Here is a 14,974-nt window from a genome sequence, read left to right on the forward strand (position 1 = left end):
ACAAAAGTAAATGTTAGTCAAGTCAGGCGTGCATGATGAACCTGTCCTTTAGAAAATTAAAAACGTATTCGCTTTGCAGCAATTTACCTCAAATGCTCTAACGTTCGTGTGTCGGCTGGAAAACTTTGAATGAAGTATTGAAGCTGGTGTGATGTTCACCAGTGAATGTAGGCAGAACAATTTTCCCTCTCTGCTTTCAAGAGAGGTTTTCATTGCCCTGTTTGCAGCAGAGGTGATTGACTGACTGTGTCTGGCGTTGAAGACCGATCTACACATAGCAGTCTGACTCTTAGAATCTCCTTGATGGCCGGATTGATCCTGCGCTTTCCATGTCAGGGTTGCTAGGTTGTACATTGTCGGTGTAGAGACTGATTTTCCCGACTATAAACTCCGTATCGTCGTTCGGTTTGTTCTCTGCCATTCATCCTTTTTTTTTTTTTTACTCCCTTTTCCCATTCAGACCTTGTCCTCGAAGGGGGAAAGTCTCAAACCCGCGCGACTTGAGCCTCTGTCATAAAAAGATAAACTTGGAGTACATTGCTCTAACGCATTAGTGTCCAGTGTGTAGATACGAAGCCTTGCGTAATAGTCTGCGGTATGATGTAACATTACCCATTCTGTGTTGTATTTCGCCTCCGCGTGAGCAGGCAGGTGGTGTTGGCCTGGCCTGCGGGAGCCAGTAGTGAGGCATGAGACTGACTCCAGCAGTGTAGTATTACTCTATAGGGCGTGAGTGAGGGGTAGGGGGAGTGGGTGTCTCAGTCACCGTTGTCATAGTTACCAGCCGTACTCCTCTCCCCCACGTACGCACACACACACACACACACACACACACACACACACACACACACACACACACACACATTACTCTGCTCTCCTACGATATGAATGCGACCCTCATGTGTTGTTTGTATTTGTGCACTGAATGTATGGGGCCCTCAATCTGCCTTCTATAGCTTGTGCAACATGCAACTATATACATATGTATGTTCATACTACGTTTGTGAGTGCCTGTAATGTGCGGTAAATCAGGTAATCCTTCTCCTTCGTGTCAGCTGAAGTTTCCGTAAACCATGCCATCCGAGACCTTCATCTTGTGTTGTACTTGACCGTCCATAGCTTCATCGCCAGTCACTCGGCCCCGCGCATGTCCGCCTCGTCACACGCTATTGGTCCTCTCAGAGCATCCCATACTCCAGCCTCTCTCTCTCTCTCTCTCTCTCTCTCTCTCTCTCTCTCTCTCTCTCTCTCTCTCTCTCTCTCTCTCTCTCTCTCTCTCTCCTTAGTCCCATCTTCGTCACCGGGCTGAGCGCCTCATTATGTCTGTCCCACCTAATTATCGCAACACCCTGGGCCCCCCGGGGCGGAGGTGTTGTGACTGGGGCCATGACCAGCTTGGCTGTAGCCACTGTAAATACCCGTAACGGCACCACAGGGGAGGCACATCAACACACACACACACACACACACACACACACACACACACACACACACACACACACACTGCTTCATCTGTCGTCTTCACGATACCCACAAGGCTTCTCCTGTTGAGTTTACTGATGTTACCATCGCGAATATATATATATGTATATATATATATATATATATATATATATATATATATATATATATATATATATATATATATATATATATATATATATATATTTTTTATACTTTTCTTGTATGTAAAGTATAGCTCTTGGTTTGCTCTTGCTTATTTATTAATTAATATTTTTTTTAATTGGTGTTGGTTTATAATTCCTCCCGTGTCAGTTTTAAACTCAGTCTCCTGACAGTTTGCGTCCCTCATTTCTCACGGTACAGCAACTGCTGCTGTGTGCTCGGCTGGCTCCCTGGGCGCTGGCTGCTGTCATGCCGTTGACCGCCTCCCCCGTGTTGTTTTTCCCGCGTGAAATATAATGTAGCAACAGAAGACTCGACACTCAAAACACAGGCTGGCGGAATGTTTTTACTCCCGCGGAAATGAAAGATTTCTCCCCACCTTGTATTCATTTTTTTTTTTTCGTAGAGGAGCTGTTGTGTATCATTTTATTAGACCAGTATAAACGTTGTGACCCCAGTACGTGATTCAGACCTGTGTATTGGGATATGTTGTTGGTGATGAGTGGTATATAGGAATTCTTTCGCCAGTGCCTGATCCACAGAGGTCAGCATCTGATAACACCATGACGCCTCTGCAGGTCGCGTCTCGGAATACAGTAGCAACGTAAGTTGTCGGAATTGTGCAGATGTTACATACCACGCGTTTGACTTTTAAGGAATCTTGTTCAGTGTTTCAGGGATACATTGCGAATACAGAGAATGGGATGAAATATGAGAAATGTCGACAGTAACGTGAGAGCGCCAGTTTAAAGTGTCACGCCACTGCGTCCTGTGGTTTACTGTGTGGCTTTTAGTATCCTAAGGATGGACGGTTATGTTGTCTGTTTCTTCCCATACACGGCCTAGCTTTGGGAATCTCTACTTTCACGTCTTCGGAGAAAGCCATCACCTACACGTTTTAACACTAAGGTTGTATGATTCGTCCAAGATTCTTAGGAGGCTATTTTTCCTCCTCTCTCTCCTTGCTGCAGTCTCTCTGTCTCTTTAGCTGTTTTCTTCTATCCCATTTGAGGTCTGGCCTCGATAACGACCCTCACTTGTGACCAGAGCCTTCGTCGTCGTAAAGGTGTGTTTGGTTGTGGGTGAGGTAAGGTTAGTGTAGAGTGGCTGGAGAGATGTGTAGCGGGAGAGAGAGAGAGCGAGAGAGAGAGAGAGAGAGAGAGAGAGAGAGAGAGAGAGAGAGAGAGAGAGAGAGAGGGGGGGGGGGGGGTTGGTTCCCGCCCGTCAGGAGGGTGTGTGTGTGTGTGTGTGTGTGGGAGGTTGGAGGTTATACCTGGGTGGCGCATACACACCCTCCCGAGGCATCACTAGGGTGGCAAGACATCCCCTCCACACTGGAATCCCACCGTTGTTTACACGTCCAGGTACTGTGTGTATGTAGTGTAGGTGTAGATGCTCGTCTTGTTCGTTGTAGTGAGGAAATGATCTTTGTAGACTATTTTTTTTTTTTAAGTATATGTTCTTATTGGTAGTAAAGCTTTTTCTGTTTTTGCTTTATATATGTTTACATACATACCCCCTTAAGATTGTGTCCCCCCCTTGGGTTTATAGATCTCATCCCTTCGGTGTACCATGTTTAAGTTACCCTTACCGTCGTGCTCACTGCATCTTTTCGTCATTTACTAGTGTCGTATCGTCCTGCTCGCGGTTTGTATCGTCGACCCAAGGATCGTACCGCCTTACATACGGGTTGTATCGTCGACCCAATGATCGTATTGCCCTACTCACGGGTTATATCGTCGACCCAAGGATCGTACCGCCTTGCATGCGGGTTGTATCGTCGACCCAATGATCGTATTGTCCTACTCATAGGTTGTATCGTCGACCCAAGGATCGTACCGCCTTGCATACGGGTTGTATCGTCGACCCAATGATCGTATTACCTTGCATACGGGTGGTATCGTCGACCCAATGATCGTATTACCTTGCATACGGGTTATATCGTCGACTCAAGGATCGTACCGTCCTGCACACGGGTTCTGTCATCGACCCAAGGATCGTACCGTCCTGCTCATGAGTTCTATCGTCGGCTCAAGGATCGTACCGTCCTGCTGACGGGTTCTATCGTCGACCCAAGGATCGCACCGTCCTGCTCACGGGTTCTATCGTCGACCCAAGGATCGCACCGTCCTGCTCACGGGTTCTATCGTCGACCCAAGGACCTTGCTCAAGGGGGTCGACCAAGTTGCTCTCATGAATTTCACTCGTATTTCGCAAAAATGTGAAACATTCCGCTTATGTTTTGGTAATATTGCGCTTGAATGTTATTGCATATTTCAGAGATATTTGCCTGGGCAGAAAATGCGCCTTAGAGACGGTAAGAAAGTAAGAGATGAACATGCCATTGACTTTAAGGGAAAGGGATTATGTTTTCCTGGAAATTCGATGCATTCGGGATGGAACTGAACCTCGAGTGTTTGGCAGCGGAGTGGCTGGACGAGTGGGTGTGCCTGGAGCGTAATTTCTGGAACTGGTCTTGTTGACGACGTTCCATCTGACGTAGTTTGTCCCATAATGGTTGTCTGGGCCACCTTGACATAGGCTTTGATAAAGCGCACTGACCTACAGACTCCTTCGTGATGTGGCATTCTTAGATTCAATGAATTGTATAACTTGTAGCGAAACCTTGCATAGAGGACCGGCGAAACCCTTGAGCAGAGGACCAATGGAACGAAAGTGCCATGTTTGAAAGAGTGCTAAGATCTGCCGCAGTTGAAATGTGTGTCAGACATCAGATTGAAATACTGACGAGAGAGAGACACACACAGATCATGCGTAAATATCACACAGGGCAATCTTGGAGGGTATATATTTGCCTGTCAGTGTTTATAAGATATGCCCTCGACCACCCTGACGTCTGGTTCTGTCATTTCCCTTCAGGCTCCTCAACCAGGTATACGTAAAGTAATCATAGTTTAGGCTTCTCCACCAGCCTAAGGCCAGGTACCCTAGTACAAGGCTTAGGTAAGAATTCCTGATGTTTTTGGCTGGGGAGAGAGTTAGCATGGAACAGGATGTCCACGGGAGTGGTGCGTTTCCTGCGCTTGGGAGGACTTGGATGTTCCTCATGCTTTTGTGAATGGCAAACTTGTGGGGCGTTTAATGTGCGGCGTTAGTCCTGAGGGGGGGTTGTCGTAGCGTTTAACCGTGCGGAGGGACGTTATCACATCTGGTTGGCTGGCCAGGCAAGGGAAGGGTAGGGATGAGGTGGCCAGGCGGAGGGGAGAGGAAGGAGGCCAAGACAGCGAGAGAGCGTACGAAGATAAGATGATTTTCAACAAGAAGTCTTTCAGACGTGGCCATCGCGGGAGGAGCGGAAAGGTAGAGTATCATGCCGAATACGAAGAAGGAAAGAGGATTGATCATAACACCACTGACGCAACCACGATTTAGGTATCATGTTGGGTGACCCCCACCACCAAAACATCCACGGTCTAGGTGTTATGTCAGGTGACCCCCACCACCAGAACATCCACGACCTAGGTGTCATGTCAGGTGACCCCCAACACTAGAACACCCACGATGACCCCCATATCTTTAGGATACAAGGTTAAAAACATCCCTCATTATCAGCTTAGACTTCGTAAAACGAACGAATTATCGGCAGGGCCAAAAACCGTGCTTCTTTAGATGGAAGAGTCGAGAGTTGCATCGCGACGGAAGGCTCGGAAAGGCCTAGTGTCCCCTCTTCCCAGGAAATAAGATCCCTCATCGGGAAGACTGATTCCACTAACAAGCGGAAAAGATCTCGGAAACACTGGAAGAAAAATAACATAAATGTTATAGATCCACAGTCTTTCCCTTCTCGTACCTGTCCCGGAAAATGGAACATCGAGGGGGAGGGGAAACTAATTGGGACCATTAATGGACCGACTGCGAGAAAAAGAACTGGCCGCTCTCTTCCACACAGGACCAGACCAGCCCCAAGTTACGCAGCGTAATAGATCAGGACCTGAGGAGACAAACGGTTCCTCCTCCCAACCGAAGTTTGGTCGCAGGTTGGGCTTAAGGGGTAGTAGGATTGCTTCCCGCGAAACCAGCGTTAAGTTATGCAGTAGGGTTGTGTCTACGCCACAAAGCTTGTCTTAAACGTATTTCTCTCTCTCTCTCTCTCTCTCTCTCTCTCTCTCTCTCTCTCTCTCTCTCTCTCTCTCTCTCTCTCTCTCTCTCTCTCTCGGTGATTTATCCCTATGTGCGTTGCGTTGAGGAGGAACATTTTCCACCGATGACCCCCAGATGGAGAGGTACAGATATGGTTAGACTTAGGGGATGCGTCAAGTGAGATAGTTGAGAGCAGGGGGACGACGAAGCAGTGTGTTTGAGGGGGGATGGATGGAGGCTACCAGGCCAGCCTTCTTACGATTTTGTCTTTTAAGTTTTATGTAACTGGTCGTCTCCTGGCCTGACGGGCAGGGTGGGTGAAGATAAAAGACTGCTGATGGCGCCGAGGATTTTGTGAAAAGATCTCTTCTTTTATTTTTTTCCATATGGATGAATTCATAGCTGGGAGCGTGGAGGACCTCTCGTAACAACTCTCACTGACAAACATAAAAGTGAAATATTTGAGCTGGATCCAGCGATCCGAACTCGTATATTTTGGTTAGAAATCTCATTGAATGATCAGTTGGTAGTGTCACTTCACCTGATGGAAAAGGGGGCGGAAGAAAGAAAAAAAAAAAGAGATCCTTATAATGGGTTCGAAGTCTTGAGGCTGATTTAAGCGGGTTTGTCGTTTCTTTTCTTTGACCCGTCGTTCCTCAGGGTCAAAGTGGCTTTCGTCGATGTACAGATGGGAACACAGCAGCATTTAGATACCCATTGATTGACCAACCTTCAAATGAGGTTAATGTATGAGCTGCCTAACCCATCGGGGATTCGAACACCGGACCATGTGATTCATTAGGTAGCAACGCTATCCATTAAGGTGATAAATCGCCTGAAGGAGATGGTAATTAAAAAAAGAAAAAGAAAAGGGGTACGAGTAGCAACGGTGTAACTGTGCCATTAGTCATATCGACGGTAAACACTTTCCTCGTTCCAACAGTTGAGGAGAACAGTTTTGGACGTGAATTCCGGGTTGAGAGAGAGAGAGAGAGAGAGAGAGAGAGAGAGAGAGAGAGAGAGAGAGAGAGAGAGAGAGAGAGAGAGAGAGAGAATGTTCAGGACATCGGTGGCGTACCCTACGTACTCAGTAGGTCCACGTCACGTGGTTCTTGCCCCACTTCCGACCCATGCTGGCCGCTCAGCCTCCACCCTTTCAGGAACTGTTCAGCTTCTCTTGAGGTTCTTGTGCTCAGTGTTTGGTCCCAGCACTTTACCTCGTTCACAGAATTGAGTTTGGTAACTTGATATGAGGTTTATGGGATTATAGAGGTATGAGGAAGTAAAGATCAGGAAATGGATACCGAAAACAGTGGTTGGAATAAGATTAGACCAAGGGGGATTCATAAGTACATGAGAGGCCCAGACGACAGAAGACCTAATGGTCTTACATTAAGTTACCTGCTGAAAGACGGCGCGTGGGAAAGCCAGGTAACAGAGTACCTGGTGGTCTGTGACGAGGTTATCTGTGTGAGAACAGTACATGGGAAAGTCTGATAACAGAAGACCTGATGGCCTTTGACGAGGCTTTATGCTGGAGGACAGCGCAATAGAAAAACTATGGAAGAGTAAATGAAAGACCAAGCTTTTGCGATGACCCAAATTTGTAAAAAGAATTTCAGTTACGTGCCTGCTGGGGTCTACACAGAGCCTTTTTGACCTCTGAAATCCTTTTGCGCTAACGCTCACAGGATGAACGTGGTTTGTACAATAAACTGTACGTGAATAGTAGCAAAAATGAGAATCAGATCAGAAGACCTGATGGTCTGTAACGAGACTCTGCTGAAGGATTGTACATAGGACAGTCAGGTTAGATAAGCTCTGATGGCCTATGACCGAGGGTGTTTACGTGCAGACAGCAATTCCTGCTGCCATGGATTGAGCCGAGAACAGACGAGACAGTAGCAACTGCTACCGGGTGAATATGACCACAAGGGAGGCCAGACGCCTGACACGTCACATTCCCAAGTCTTGTCGAGAGTTGAGTTCTTTGGAACAAACAGTTGAGAAGGGACTAGAGAGGTGAGGGACGGAGGGTTCGAGGAGCGTTTGATGGCTGGGCAGCGCTCTTCATACCCGGGCGCGAAGAGAGTGAGGGAGTGAGACCTGGGGGGTAAAGAGGAAGGCAAGGGAGGCCGCATTCCAGGCAGGAGCTGAGGATAGGACTGCTTTAGTGGAAGGTGCCGCCTCACAACTGGTGTTAGCTGACGCACAGGAGGCGCCGGCCATTTGTACCTGGCACAGAAAGGCTGTTACAACATTATTGTTCTGTCTTAACACTGCTGTTGTAGTAGGCTAATATTAACTGGAAATGAAGGAAATCGTCCACTTTATTGTTGTTGTTATTATTATTGTCGTTTTATTCCAGCCACAGTTTTGTGTATTTACCTTCATGGGAGATAACAGTAAATGGTGACATACAGAATTAATTTTATAGCTGGTTCGAATGGGACACAGTCCTCCAACCAAAGTATCGACGGGTGTGTAGCGTAACTCTTTGGCTCTTGACACCCTCCTCCTCCTCGTCTAGAGCCTCGGCGGCTTGTGTGTTTCGAGTCACGACGTACCGTCATGGCAGTGTGTGGTGTGTTCCATCGCCTACCGTATTCAGCAGCGTATTCGAGACGCTCTCCAGCTCCCCAGCATGATAAACTTCAACGGATGAGCAATGCCTCATGTAATGTAGATTACGATACTGATACCTTAACGTATACTTTACGATGGTTCGGGGTGGGGGACTTGGCTTTTTTCCCCACAGTTCGATCTGGGACGTTTGCTGACGTATATCTTACGATGATTACGGATGTCTTCTACTCCTTCAGCTCGTTTTGGGACCTTACTTTACCTTACCTTATACTACGTTTACACTTTGAATGTTTCCTAGTGGTGTTTGACTCTGAGCTCATGGACTGTCTCGTGATCAACCTGGCACTTTAAAGCTCTGTTGCTAATAATATCTTGCCTCCTCTTTGTATCTATACCCAGACGTGGCAAGATTTTCCGATGTAGCTGAGGCTCTGAAAATCTGATTTCATTATGTATGATGCAGGTTTCATAAGTGTGGCACAGATCATGTAGGCATCCTTAAAGACAGTCCAATTCGCCTTTGTACCGAGGGAACGGCTGCAACTTCTCCCTGCGAGAGATCCTTTCACCTGAATGATTATTATCAGTGGTTCAAGCTATGTCCAGTTGTGACACCAGAGCTCATGGTTGTGTGTGGGCTCAGCTTGCAGCATTGTTACAGCACGTCAGTGGTTAACACTGAATATTACATTTTGACTAAAGATTTTTTTTTCTTTGAGGGGGGGATGCTAGTCACGTCCTCATATTTCCCCCACATACTTCATAACGGTGTGTGCTCCCTGTATATTTTGAACCGCTGGAATATGCTAAAGTTTGAAACATACCGTGTTGGTTTTCAACATGATGCATCGAAGCACACCGACTAGATTTACCTACTTTTGTTACTGAGGCTCTTATTAGTTTTTTTTGTCTTTTTGTGGAATTGCTTTGAGCTGAATATTGGTACTTTCGTTTGTATGTGGTTTATTTTTTTTTCATGACGTTATTTCCATCGGTACAGTTTTCCGTTTTATCTAATAGTTTTTGCAGCCTCCACGGGAACTTATGTGAAAGACTCTATGGAGATTGCAATGTGGATTCCAAATTACAGCTTGGACACGAGCGGCCGAGCGATTATAGCGCAAGGATAGACCCTAACGGGCTAATCTTGCTGGGTAACGACTACGCTTGAGTAAGCCAAAGGCTGCCTTGTCTTTCTGGACGCACACCACATCTGCTTTTCAGTGCGGAGGTTAAGAACCAACATGCTGTTAGGTCTTGCGTTGACCTTACCATGGTTTGGGAGATTTGTCTAGACAGTTCAGTATGAAAAGTTACCTTACCTTTCCTTACCCGTACTTTTTAAGATGGTTATGGAGGCCTTTTGTCCTCACAGTTTGGTTTGTGGGAATTTTCCTCACCTTACGATTGTTCGGAAGTCTATCCCTGAAGCTCAGTGTTGATTTGTGTAACCCTATGTTGTGTACATTAGAGTACAGGCCCAGTGCAGCCACTTTAAAACTGGTAGGGAACTTTTTCCCCCATCACACTTTTTCATATTTTCAAAGCATTGTGTGGGGCCCGGCAACCCGTCGGCAGTTGAACCGAAGATATGGATGGGGAGGTGCCTTCATCTTTACTGTCCAGTTTCTGCCATTATTTTAGTCTTAGACTGCAGAAGACCTCGTCGTGGACTACCAGATCTTCTTTTACCTCCCTTTTTCATGTACTCCATCTTACAAGAGTTTCGGTCTTATTCTCCCACAGGTCGGTCCGGGACCGACTATAAGTTCACAAAGCGATGTCTGAGGTGTTCTACCCCATGTATATGACTGGGACCAAAACTGTCCTGCTGATGGTAAATTTCAGGCAGTTGGAAGCTGCAGCCATAGGCTTGCATAACCACGACATTTTTTGAAGTTTTCAACTGCATAGTCCATAGTGCTTTACATGGCTGTAGGCATTGTATTAAATGGTAGGGACTCCGGATGTTGATGATGTTTTCTCTTGTACCTGTATTAAATGGTATTGGGGACTCCGGATGTTGATAATGCTTCCTCTTGTACCGAGGGCACCTTTTGATATCAGGGTTGATATTGTAGTCTTCCATGCCTTTTAGGCCAATAGGGAACTATTCTCGAGTGCAGTTGGCAATTCAAATCAGGCCTTCCTGGACTTTCCTCCGTACGTTCAGTCTTCATCTGCGCTCCAGAGTACAGCTTAACTGGTAGTTCCCATCAGTTGAGAATTTTAATTGTCAGTATAGACTGTAAAAGATCTTCGCACACTTTCTAAACTTTTCAGTTTCGTTCCTCATAAAAGGTGGTGTGAACAAAGAGCTGTATTCAATTTGGGAGAACATTGGTGCTTTGAAGAGCGTCACGGGTTTGCGTATTTTGTCTTGAAGCCCTCTTAGAGCCAGCCTGTTGTTTTTTGAAAGAGACATTTGCTACTTTGGTGTTTCCGGAAGTAAAAAGTCATCAGATGTTATTATTCAGGTCTTTTACTATGATCTTGTGAGGCATGAAGGTGTTTCTGTGCTGTATTCTAGTCGTAGCAGTGGTAAAGTAGTTAGAGCTATGTAGAGCCGTCTAAGGGGGAAGAAGCGTGAGGCAGCAGTGACAGTAGTTCAGTCATAACGATGGGAATCAGCTTTAACTTGTGTTTCACGGGATGAAGGCTATGGCAGCCCGCTTACCTCCCTCCAGTCTCTCTTACCGGAAGGTCAGAGTTCACGCGCCACCCTCCCAGGCTGTCACTCCCATCAGCCTCACTATCCCTTGTCTATGTCTATCTTTCTTTATATAGATGCATATATTCATATCGTTTTTCTCGCTACAAACATATATCTAATAGTTGAAAATGTTTTAACTCTGACGAGTCTTATGCACTGCGTGAACCAACCAGGGAGAGTGGGTGTGTGGGCTACTTTTCCTCCTTTGGTAACTACCTATATGCGAGCGTACCCGAGAATTTGTACGAGGGTTTTCAGTACTCTATTGTGCCAGTGTTTTAGTGTCCATGGTAATGTTGCTTTGTATTTTTAAAGATGAAGCTCCAAAACTCCATTCTCGAAGCAGTCATCTGTGTATTGTTGGGGGTCCATTCAAAGTCCAGTGGCATGACGGAAAAAGCTGTGACTGGAAGAGATTAGTTTCGCAAGAGTTGAGTCGTTTGTCGTTTATCTTCATGATTTATGGCTCTGCATACACTCATACTGTATCTCGAATATATATATATATATATATATATATATATATATATATATATATATATATATATATATATATATATATATATATTATTATTATATTATTAATTTGCTTTGTCGCTGTCTCCTGCGTTTGCGAGGTAGCGCAAGGAAACAGACGAAAGAAATGGCCCAACCCACCCCCATACACATGTATGTACATACACGTCCACACACGCAAATATACATACCTATACATCTCAATGTACATATATATATATATATATATATATATATATATATATATATATATATATATATATATATATATATATATACACACACAGACATATACATATATACATATGTACATAATTCATACTGTCTGCCTTTATTTATTCCCATCGCCACCTCGCCACACATGGAATAACATCCCCCTCCTCCCTCATGTGTGCGAGGTAGCACTAGGAAAAGACAATAAAGGCCCCATTCGTTCACGCTCAGTCTCTAGCTGTTATGTAATAATGCCCGAAACCACAGCTCCCTTTCCTCATCCAGGCCCCACAGAACTTTCCATGGTTTACCCCAGATGCTTCACATGCCCTGATTCAATCCATTGACAGCACGTCGACCCCGGTATACCACATCAATCCAATTCACTCTATTCCTTGCCCGCCTTTCACCCTCCTGCATGTTCAGGCCCCGATCACTCAAAATCTTTTTCACTCCATCTTTCCACCTCCAATTTGGTCTCCCACTTCTCCTCGTTCCCTCCACCTCTGACACATATATCCTCTTTGTCAATCTTTCCTCACTCATTCTCTCCATGTGCCCAAACCATCTCAAAACACCCTCTTCTGCTCTCTCAACCACGCTCTTTTTATTTCCACACATCTCTCTTATCCTTACATTACTTACCACATATTGTCCTCAAACATATATATATTTTTTATTATTATTTTGCTTTGTCGCTGTCTCCTGCGTTTGCGAGGTAGCACTAGGAAACAGACGAAAGAAATGGCCCAACCCACCCCCATACACATGTATATACATACACGTCCACACACGCAAATATACATACCTATACATATCAATGTACACATATATATACACACACAGACATATACATATATACACATGTACATAATTCATACTGTCTGCCTTTATTTATTCCCATCGCCACCTCGCCACACATGGAATAACATCCCCCTCCCCCCTCATGTGTGCGAGGTATTGCTAGGAAAAGACAACAAAGGCCCCATTCGTTCACACTCAGTCTCTAGCTGTCATGTAATAATGCCCGAAACCATGCTCCCTTTCCACATCCAGGCCCCACAGAACTTGCCATGGTTTACCCCAGACGCTTCACATGCCCTGATTCAATCCATTGACAGCACGTCGACCCCGGTATACCACATCGATCCAATTCACTCTATTCCTTGCCCGCCTTTCACCCTCCAGCATGTTCAGGCCCCGATCACACAAAATCTTTTTCACTCCATCTTTCCACCTCCAATTTGGTCTCCCACTTCTCGTTCCCTCCACCTCCGACACATATATCCTCTTGGTCAATCTTTCCTCACTCATTCTCTCCATGTGCCCAAACCATTTCAAAACACCCTCTTCTGCTCTCTCAACCATGCTCTTTTTATTTCCACACATCTCTCTTATCCTTACATTACTTACCACATATTGTCCTCAAACATATATATATTTTTTATTATTATTATTTTGCTTTGTCGCTGTTTCCCGCGTTTGCGAGGTAGCGCTAGGAAACAGACGAAAGAAATGGCCCAACCCACCCCCATACACATGTATATACATACACGTCCACACACGCAAATATACATACCTATACACCTCAATGTACACATATGTATACACACACAGACATATACATATTTACACATGTACATAATTCATACTGTCTGCCTTTATTTATTCCCATTGCCACCTCACTACACATGGAATAACATCCCCCTCCCCCCTCATGTGTGCAAGGTAGCGCTAGGAAAAGACAACAAAGGCCCCATTCGTTCACACTCAGTCTCTAGCTGTCATGTAATAATGCCCGAAACCACAGCTCCCTTTCCACATCCAGGCCCCACAGAACTTTCCATGGTTTACCCCAGACTCTTCACATGCCCTGATTCAATCCATTGACAGCACGTCGACCCCGGTATACCACATCGATCCAATTCACTCTATTCCTTGCCCGCCTTTCACCCTCCTGCATGTTCAGGACCCGATCACACAAAATCTTTTTCACTCCATCTTTCCACCTCCAATTTGGTCTCCCACTTCTCCTCGTTCCCTCCACCTCCGACACATATATCCTCTTGGTCAATCTTTCCTCACTCATTCTCTCCATGTGCCCAAACCATTTCAAAACACCCTCTTCTGCTCTCTCAACCACAGTTGCCCAAAGTAGTCACAAAATCCAGTGAATTTCGCTGTGGTGACATCTTGCATCTTGTCTGACTAGACGATTTCTCCTTGTATTTTATCAAGTGAAGGACACTGAATTGAACCAATATTAAATATTTATTGGTAAAAGACTTTAAAGTCATGATATTTAGTAACAACCTAACCTTCAGTGAACACAACAAAACAGTGGTTGTCTAATGCCAAAGGATGGCTGGGTGGATCCTGCAGACCTTCAAGATAAGGGAAGAAAAACCAGTGATGATATTATTCAAGGCACAAATTCCTAATTCTTTAATGAGTTTAAAATTGTTCCATTCTAACATCACATTACAAGGAGGGGAAAATTGCAGATTTAGAAACTGTCCAGAGGTGTTTCACAATCCACATTAATGTGGTAAAGTAACTAAATTACTGGAAACAATGGAAATCATTGAGGATATACTCCCTGGAATGTAGAGGGGAGGTATAGTATCTATACCTGGAAAATCTTTGAAGGTATGGTTCCCAAATGTAAAATTTGGAAATAACATTCTACTGGCACAACAGGCATGAAAGACTTTGTAAAATGCTGCCTCTGAAATATAAAGGTGCAAAAAGAGAGAGTGCTGTAAACATTTGGAGCCCAGGACTCTTCAACACCTTCCCATTTACCATCAGAGACAGCATGGGACATGCATTTGAGAAGTTCAAGAGTACATTGGACGGTACTTACAAAATGTAACAGGCTAGCCAGGCTGTGGCAGTTGTGTAAGCAGCTTTTTCTATATCTTGGGTAATGTTATCTGATTAATTTTTATTTCATTTTGTAATGATTTTGGCCTTTTGTTGACTTAGTTTTGCCTATGTTTAGGCCATTCACCTTAAAACACTTTTCTGATTTTCCTCAATTATTCATTAATCACTCTTGTTCACTATCCAGTATTGTCAGATTCTTTTATTGTTTGGTGGATAAATGACACTTTGAGAATCAGCCCAAAAGTTAGATTTGCAGTGAATTGGTTTGAGATGGTATCACTCTTGCTGTTTAAAGATTATCCTGGTTTATGATAATGTTTATTTGATTTT

General features: G+C 44.8%; 1 protein-coding gene across 8 annotated transcripts in view; it reads left to right on the forward strand.

Annotated features, from left to right (window-relative positions):
• The window catches only part of Cdep (Chondrocyte-derived ezrin-like domain containing protein), a 729,829-nt gene that overhangs the window by 354,682 nt on the left and 360,173 nt on the right, over nucleotides 1-14,974 (forward strand). The window lies entirely within an intron of this gene.

Source organism: Panulirus ornatus, chromosome 5 (assembly GCF_036320965.1).
Source record: "Panulirus ornatus isolate Po-2019 chromosome 5, ASM3632096v1, whole genome shotgun sequence".
In the NCBI taxonomy this organism is placed as follows: Eukaryota; Metazoa; Arthropoda; class Malacostraca; order Decapoda; family Palinuridae; genus Panulirus; species Panulirus ornatus.